This window comes from Balearica regulorum, chromosome 9, assembly GCF_011004875.1.
Source record: "Balearica regulorum gibbericeps isolate bBalReg1 chromosome 9, bBalReg1.pri, whole genome shotgun sequence".
Lineage (NCBI taxonomy): Eukaryota > Metazoa > Chordata > Aves > Gruiformes > Gruidae > Balearica > Balearica regulorum.
The window spans coordinates 16673365-16682671 of record NC_046192.1 but is presented as its reverse complement, the minus strand read 5'-3'; the positions used below and the strand labels follow the sequence as shown (position 1 = coordinate 16682671).

The following is a 9307-nucleotide window of genomic DNA, read 5'->3' as shown; positions in this document are numbered from 1 at the left end:
AAACGTCGTATTAGATCCAAACGAGCTATTTAATTGGGAGAATGCATTGAAGTTGTCTTCTGGATCTCCAGTGAGTTTGATGAGGGGATCGTGACCTTACAAACATCAACTGAAGAACTTGCAGTTGCAGTTTTATGGCTGGGTCAGAATCTGCTCACCCCCCACCCAAAGCACAGGTTTTTGGTCTAATTTTGTTGACTGTTTGGTTTGGATTCTGTCATCTGTTAGAAACTGCCTAAATTGGTCTTACTGTGCTAGTCAGTTGGTGGAGTGATGAATCAGAGGCTCTATTTTGTGTAAAAAGCCAGAGTTAACTCCTCTTGTCCTGTATAAGGAAAACAGCCTAATGATTTCCTTAAATTTGTAACCCTTGAACTTTGCATGTCATGTGGATTTTTCAGAGAACTTACAAGTTGCTTCATTAACTAGTTTGAATAATAGGAGACTTCAAATTTTTAAATTATGAGGGGAAAATAAATGCTTCTTCTGCTCTGAATAACTGCAAAGATGGAACAAAACAGCATCTGAGATTTGCTGTACTGCTGAAATTCAGAGGGACCCTGTGCACAGCTGTGTTTAAAGACATCAGCTTGCTATTAAGGTACGTTATCACTGGTTACCATCTGTTAGGATTAACCAGCCTGCAGATAGGCTATTGATCAAGATAAATCTGTGGAGGGGCAATAACTCCCCCTTCCTCTACAGCTGTGTGTGCTGAGTGATGTCATGGTGTTGGTGACTTGATGCAAGGAGGTGGGCTGAGTGCGTCTGGACCCTGGGATCGGCTGGGGCTGTCGGTGCTTTAGCTGTGTCCAGCTGCAGAGCCTGTGTTCTTGCTGGGTTTGTAGGCTAGAGGTCCATGTATGGTTGTGTAGCTTGGTCATTTTAAAGACTAGAGAATTCTCGTTAAGATGGATTTGAGTTTGTGTGTATACATGTATATGAAATGCATGGTTTAAAAATAAATAGTAGGCTGGCTGAAATTTTCCAAATCACAGCATCATAAACCCCATGAAGTAGACAGTTATATTTAAAATAAATTTTAAAAGGTTAAAGTTAAAATAATATCATTGTAGCAGTACTCTCAGGGACTTGAACTTCCCTCTGCTGTTCAGCAATATCACGAAGAAGATATTTCAGTGTTCTTTGGCTCAGATTAGGTTAAATTAACTTTTCATGTGGAATATCAACATTTTTGTTGTACTGTTTTCCAATGTGGGGCTATCACAAGCTTGGGGGGGGGGGTGACAATATCATTGCTTTGCTGCCCTCCTTTGAGCTATGGTACTTTTTTTTGGGAGGGGGGGAGTGGTGGGGGGAGCGGAACAGAGGGAAGAAGGTGATGCTGTATCTAATGGTTCCCTTTCCCCAATATCAAACTGATGTTAATCACAACCAACCTATGAGGGAGTGCGTGAATACAGAGCCAAGATAGGCCTTAGCACGGAAGTATTTTGTGAGCATGTCTGGGGTTTAACTTTTTTCTCTAACTTTAGGCAAATTTAGCTTTGTTTTTCACACTTAAATATATTTGGACTATTTTGTTTTCAAAACTGGTATTCTACTGTTTGAATTATATGAAAAGCTGGCCAGATCCAAGCTGAGCATTCCTGGGGGAGAGTTCCCAGCAAGCATGCTTGTGTGTGTGCAGCCTTTGGTGTCTGCCAGGCTCTTCCATAAAGTGATTATAGTGCTTCAAAAACAACAACAACAAAAAATAGGCTGAATTCTGCTCTGACACACTTATGCAATTCCAGGGAAGTCTGTTGGCCGTGGGAGTAGAGCTGAGGGCAAAACTTGAGCTGGTATCTACAAGGCACTTTTCCACATGTTCTGTATGTGCATCGTCCCTCCCATCGTCTGGATATGGAACCTCGCGGGTCTTGACCAGGAATGCAAAACTGTTGTAAAATTTATATATGCTTGTCTACTAAGAGTCTTTGCATGGGGGATTTGGTCAGGAAATATTTTTCTGCTTCATTCTTCTCTGAGCTTTACTGCAATTAAAGCTGAACCAAACTTTTCTGAAAACTCTGAAATGCTTCAGTAACTTCTGTTTGTTTTCCTCATGCCTCTCTACTTGGCTTCTGGCAAGGACTGAAAGCAGCACTGAGTCACTCAGTAAAGAAGTCTATTTTGACAGCGTCCCCCTGGCCTAAGCAGGAACTTCTCAAAGTCTGAAGACATCGAGAATTCTGGATCCTGCATGGTTAATGCCCAGATGTGTAAAACCTAAGGGCTTTGGGGAGGTGTTTAAGCTTCTGGAGCTGCTTAGACCATGCAAAATTGGCAATGTGGAGAACCTCATCTATCACTGGAGTTAGCCGAAAAGGTGGCTACAGCAGAAAACCTTAATCATACAGTAATTTTGAGAAAAAGTCAAATTATTTGAAGCTTTTCTAGTCTCTAATGTGATTATTTAAAAAAATAAAGGGGGGGGGGAGCTCCATCTTACTCACCAGATCTGCAGCTTCTGTATGTTCTGAGTCATAGCGACTGGGTGTACTGACAATGGCAAGGTTTTTTAATTTGCTTTCTGTCCTCATTAGTACTGTAAGAGGGGGCACAGCAAAGACAGGGACAGAGGTAGGATTGTGCAAGTTTCAACAAGATGGTAAATTGGCCCATTGGTTTTCCTTGCTGGGGGTAACACTCAGTAGTGAAGAGCCCAGCTTTAATCTCAGGCCCCAGGAGGAGTTCTGCAAGGTAGAAGTTGGGAATGGGAAGTAAGGAGGCTGGGGGGAAGAGGAGGCCAGTAGCTCTTTGGTAATAGAGATAACCATTTATGTACATTTGATGTGCAGACTAAAAGACACCAGTGTTCCTCCGTACAATATCATGTTAGCGTTCCTTTACGTAAAAGAGGCACGGTAGGAGATTCCTCAACAAACTTTAGATTTGGCAAATGAGTGTTTCCCAGTGGTGCTGGTGTCTGTCGCCTTGCAAGGGAAGTCACGGAGAAGGTCACCCCGTCTGAATTCAGCTACGTTCTTTCATCTCTTGAAGTGAAGAAGGAAAAAATAAGCGAAAGATGTGAAAGGGGAAGAGTTGGGTCTCTCTTGATATTTGCTAGCTATGTGCCTGCCATGAAAAAGTCAGTGCTTGTTAACAGTTCCTACGTGGTGGGATGTGGCACACCACACTCCTCACCCTGCACACAGAAGAGGAAATTGCTGATAACTGTGATAGTTTGCTGTTGGGGCTACCTCCCTCTAGTTATCTAAACTGTTATAAAATATATCAAGGTGAAGAAAGGCCCCCTTTCTTTTCAGCTGCATGCTAAATACTACTGTTTCCTGTATTCAAAAAACATTATCTGTTGCTGCCTCTGAGTTCTCACCCTGAAGTAGTTGTATTTTAGTACTGAGTACAGCACTTTGTAACATGTGAACAGCCACATGCCCTAGACTCCCACAGCCAAAAACCTCCAATAGAGTTTATTTTAAAGCAGTTCCTATCTGTGTGTTTGTAGATGACTTTGGGTACCATCTGGGAAAAATTGTTCTTTGTTAAATTCCCCTTTATTCCCCTTGGGATACATATTTAAGGCAGGAGATGCTGAAGGATGTACTGAGGACTGTAAAAGCAGCTTGAAGTAAAGATGTAGGAGGAAAAGTACTCAAGCTGTTTTTCTGCTTTTGCAATTGAAAGGAAACTCATGATAGAGCAAATTTTAAATGGCACAAGAAATTCTGCTGTCTACTTCAACATGGTACTATTAGGCCAGCAACAGGGGGAGCAGCTGCTCAGCCGTTGTATAATTGACATCGCTGGTAACGACCTTGGATTCATAATTAGGGTTCATGAGGATCAGGGGAGAAAAAAAAAAAAAAAAAGAAAAAACCCACCCTTAAAAAAGGTCACAAACAACTGTATGAGTGAACACATCGGAACGCAATGAAGGCTGAAGAAACCCTGCCTGTCCCAGAGCCCCACAGGGGGTGAGATGTGGGCGCTTGCGCTGGGAGAGGTTCCAGCTCTCTTTTGGTGATACTGAGCAGTTGACCAGAAGTGCTGACATTTTAGGAGGAGGCCAGAGAAGTTTAGATTAGAACACACTGCTGTAAAAAAAAAATGTATTTTTCCTGGGAATGAATGAGCGAGTTCATGCCAGTAACACCAAATCTACAGCTCACACATGTGGCCCGCTGCCTCCAGGTATAATCAGTGCTTAAAAAAACCATGCTGGGACGCACTGCAAGTGGATACCTCCTTTATCATACATACTTGAGAGCTCGGAGTTTGATTGCCACCTGAAACTGGGCACTGTGGCTTTCTTTACCCACTCAGTGGGTCGTTTGGTTATGACCCTGCGTCCTTCCATGAGTCCCGTGTAACCTTTATCCATTTCTCTTTCTAACAAAAAATATATTTCAGGAAGTTCCATAATTGCACATGTCTATATGGTGAGGTTTGGCACACAAAACCTGATGTGAGGTTGGCTTCTTTTTCTTCCCTTTAGCTTACGATGTTTAAATTGGGTTCCCTCACAGATTCAAAAAACACATTCTGCTGGGTCACGCTAGAGCTTTGAATCACACCTTTTGTCAAATGGGGAAGAAAAATACATTGAGCTTTCTGCTGCAAGTTGCCTTTACAGAAACCCCCCCGCGATATTCCCGTGTGTGGAGAACTGGCCATTCAGTTTGCATTGAACTTCTCTTGAGCTGCAAATAGCCGCAAACCTGTAGATGGATGTAGCAGTGCTCGGAGTCCGCAGTATATGCGTGCTCTGGATTTTGCTCTCTTTAGACTGAGGACCCACTGGCTGTTCAGGGAGGGGACTTCGATTTGCTTTAATAAATAACGTTTGTGTGTGTTTGGGAAATGCCAGTCCTGTTTTGGCAGCTACTGAAACCTAATGCATAAGAAATGTAAAGCTGGATGAGCACAGTTTTCTTCCAGAACAGTTTGTGTTGCGTTCCTGGAGGGGGTTATGGGCTTTTTTTACTGTGGGGTAGGAGGTCTGAACCCATTTCTTTCAGAGCTGCTTTGAAATCCCATTAAATGGCTGCTTTCATGAGGCTAGTTCTTCATCAGAAGGCCTCTGGTACCTTGTGGAAGACGGATCCTGTCAAGATAAACTTGGGATTGTTTATGATGAAATTAAAAATAAAGTCAATAAAGATACTTGTGGTTTGAGACTTATGAAAAATATTTGTCTTGGTACTCATAACACTTAAACTAGAATGATTCAAAATCAATGTGGCAGAGTAAAAGGATTAGACACTGGCTTCGAAGCACATCCCAAAACGTCATCGTAAACAGGAAATCAGGACTGAGTGGGAGTATTTCTCGTGGGGTCTCCGAGATCACTTTGGGGCCCTGAATAACCAACTGTTCTAAAAGCAGCCAAGCAGAAAACAGGGAGTCAGTGGTTGGCATGGCACGTGGCACCAAGCCTGGTCGGAGACACACGGCGACCCGGGTCAGTCCGTGAGCTGGGCAGCAGAAACACCGTGCTCTCTGGAGTCACCCAGCGCCCAGGTAGGAAAGGTCTGGCTACAGCCCGCTTCCTTCTGCTGCAGCCGCTTGCACATGGCTGCCGGTGCAGTCCAAGAGCACATGATCCTCCGGGGGAAGAAAGAGAAACAGTGATAAAATATTTGAACTGCAGCTGTCCCTTATGAGAAGTGTATTAATTAAATAGAAAACACTGTCAGGGTGCCAGGGTTCCTGTCTGGCTTTCCAGTCTGTATTAGAAGAAGAGTCACTGGTACAAGGATGGGCCTTACCAGTTTTGGGTGAGATTGCACCAGAGAAGAAGTCGAAATGCAGAAGAGAAGTTGCTCATGGCATGTGAAGAATGAGGCTGTTGTGGACAGGATGCTTTGAGGTCCCTGATCTCCTAGTCAATGGAGAAAGGTCCCTTCTTTGGCTCTGGTGTATGTCTGGATTCAGAAAAAAACGGGTTCACTCCAACCAAACTTCCAGTCATTTCCCCTGCAGCCTTCTCCCCGTGCTTTATGATCTGGGAAAGGAGACTGCTGCTCCTAGAGCGCTGCCTTCCCCTGCTGCTGAGTTTTCCTGTTTACTCTCTCTGCACAGAGTGGACTGGTGGAGCTGAGACTGAGACTTGGACAGAGGAGCAGAAGCTAAATGTGGCGTCTGAAAGAATAAACAATCACCATTAAACACTGCACAGGCTGTGGGGTTGAATTAATGCCATTTGTTGCAAGAAAGAAATGATAGTGGTATTCATTTCCAGATCTGGATTTAAGTGTAGCTGGAAGGAAAGAGCTACAGGGCAGCAGGACCTCCTGCTCTAGATAAAATATAACAGTGCTTCCAGAGTTCCCTGAAATACTCTTCCATCAAAATAAATAGATGGACCCTGCAATCATCCTCGCTCTCTGCCAGTGCAGGGGAGCAGTTTAGCACTGGGGTAGGTAATATCACCATTTAAAGCCTGCTCCAGCTCTCTCACAGGGGAGTCACAGTAGAGGGACAGCTCAGATTTGCTCCTTTGAGATCTGGAGCAAGACTGAATGGGGTTATTCTGGGGGGACGTAAGAGGTAACATGGCCATGCATGTCCATCCATTGTTCAGAGAACTGTTGATTGGGTGGTCTTGACTGCTACAGGGATGTCCCGTGCACATCCTCTGCCCAGTGGTGGGGCCTTCTCCTGCCTCACCTCTGGGTGCTGGCTGGCTGCAGAGGAGCTGATGGAGGTTGTGCGGGCAGCACCACTCCTGCCTGCAGACGATGGGGACATTTCAGGTGTAAGGAGATCAGGCTGGGTTTCTGGGCCCTGTGAAGCTTGGCTTTTTTTTTTTTTTACTTTTTTTTTTTTCTTTTTAAGGGCTTAGTTTTGTTTGGTTTTGCTTTTAAAGGGTGAAGAGGGGAAAAAACAGCTTCCAGAAAAAAAACAACAGTTCAAGCTCCAGGAGCCAGATCTTAGCATGAGAACCCGACCCAGCGTGGGGGAGGGCTGTGTCAGATCACTGCATGCCCAAGGAGCAAGAATTCACTGCCTGCCGAAAAGCCGCAGAGCTCAGACGCTTTTTGAAAGAGTAACATCTTTTATATCAAAAAAAAAAAAAAAAAAACAACACACCAACCCAAAACCACCCAGCCAATAAAAAGCCTCAGACATACAGGATCCCATTCATGGTGGGAGGGATTTAGTGGAAGTATTTTCCTTCTTTAAGGTTTGGCACAGCCTTAAAGGAGTCTCTTTAAAAGCTTCCAGAGCCGATTATATTTTGGATTGTGTTTCAAATCACCCTTCCCCCACCACATTTGGTGGGTCCTCAAACAAGTTCCCAGAATAAATTAGACATAACGGTAGCGGGATTTTTTTTTTTTCTTGAGGAGGAGGAAGGAATAAATGACACCAAATTCTGTAATGGAAAGAAAAAAGAAAAAAAAAATGTGTATCGGAAACTGCTGCTGAATGACTCATGCTGCCGGACAAACGGAACCTCACTCATCACTCCATCTTCATCCTCCTCCTCTGGTGAGAGAAAAAGTCGTGGAAAAATATCAGCTCCACACCCCACACCCCCCCCCGCTTCTTCTCCCGTGGCATCCGTACACAGGGAAACAGTCCAAGCCACAGCGATGGCTTCATGTGCTTCTTGGGGCAGGCGTTTTTTTTGTTTTAATAGCCAACTAGGAAAAGCCTCTGAGGTGACCTTGGAAAAATGTATGCACCAAAGGAAAAAGTTGTGGAAGGGGAGTGGGGGCAGTGTTGGAGTCCTTGTGTGCTTTATGTTTGGAGGCTTTTTTTTTTTTTTCCTCATAATGTTTTTCCAAATTTCCACTGAAATAAATTTGCAAGTTATTATTATTTTTTTTTTACAAGTGGGAAGAGAGGGGAGGATGCGCCATGCAAAAGGCAGAATGAGCTGGGCACAATTCCGACTTAAATAAATGCTGCGTCATAAAAATATAAAGGGTAGTGCGGGGGGGAAGGGAGGGATGCAAAAAATTGCTCTGTCTCTCCTCTGTTTTGGAGAGTAATTAGCATTTTTATGAAGCATATAAACTGTATACAAATCAAATATGTTTTTATTACCATAAAAATGGGGGGGATTATTTTTTTTTTTTCTCCCCCCCCCCCCCCCCCCCAAACATCTTCTGCAAATGTTTGGCACTGCCTGCCACAAAGCCACATAAAATTCAGCTTTTTAGACTGCCAGGTCCAGCCAGGCCTGCTGTGGGCACGAGGGCTATTAGCCAGCAGCAGCCCCTTCCCAGCAAATGCGTTTCAGCTGTAGGGCCATGGGGTTGAGTGGGTAGATACAATGGCTGTGCTCTGCCTCACAAAAAATCTTGCCTAAGGTGATGCTATGTTTTTCCAGGTTGTTGGCTCCTGTTTTTCATCAACAGGTTACTTCTCCCTCCACCCTGACTTTTGAGATGACTTGAGCTAGATTGTGCATGGTATGAAAATGGCTGTGAAGAGGTGTAATATTCCGTTCTTCCACATTTTTTGTAATTGTGGTCAATCCCAATCAGCCTCTTTGAGGGCTCCCACTTTTCCCCCAAATCTTCCCACTGTAACTCTTCCAGTACCATTTGCTGTCTCCAGCCCAGGTTTGCACATCACACCGTCTGCTGAGCTGGAGGAGCTCGCAGGATGCTGGATAGGAGTGGCGCCAAGAGCAGAGGGTGGCCTGTGACAGCAGTTTGGGATGGCCAGAAGCTATCTGAGGATGTAGGACAAAGCACTGGGCCACTTTGCTTAAGCAGCTCCTCATGGGGACATGCAGATGCGATAAGAGATGTTACTGGTGGCAGCAGCTGCAAGTCCCCGACCTGAGTGGACCTTGTGGAACTAACTCATCTCTTGTGCTCCTTCCCTCACCCCCAGCCCTTCCCTGGGATTCACAGCCCGTGGCACGATGCTTCAGAGCCAGCTGCTCACCCCATCCCCGTACTGCTCTGTGCACGGATGGGACACCAGCCAGCCCCGTTCCTGCACCCAAATGCCTATGGGCAGACCAGGGAGAAGCACCCAGCTGCGTTTCCCAGCTGAGGGCTGTGAGCAATTGCTGGACAATAAATGACTTTCAGCTGGACTGCATTAGCCATGGGTGGTGCTGCCTGGAGAGATGGCTGCAGGGAGCAGCCGCTCTACTTAAGGCAGTCTCTGCCAGCTGCCTCTGGGCTATCAGCAGTGGGAGCAGCTGTGCCAAGCTGGGATCCTGGGTGCTCCTCTGTGGGCTGAGGTTCCTTGGGAGAGCTGGGCATGTGCTGGAAAAGCCTTCCTGACTGTAAGTGCAAGGGTTCACCCTCCTTCCCTCCCCCACCTCTTCCTTTTCCTTCATTCCATTGGAAAGCAATCATAGTATCAAGTG

The 9307-nt window shown here is 45.2% G+C and overlaps 1 long non-coding RNA gene across 1 annotated transcript in view; it reads left to right on the top strand.

Annotated features, from left to right (window-relative positions):
• The first annotated feature begins 320 nt into the window (after positions 1-320).
• Positions 321-9307, top strand: part of LOC142602931 (uncharacterized) — a 47994-nt gene continuing 39007 nt past the window's right edge. Inside the window, exon 1 of the long non-coding RNA XR_012836789.1 lies at positions 321-601. This is a non-coding gene — a long non-coding RNA (uncharacterized LOC142602931). The remainder of the gene's footprint in view (positions 602-9307) is intronic.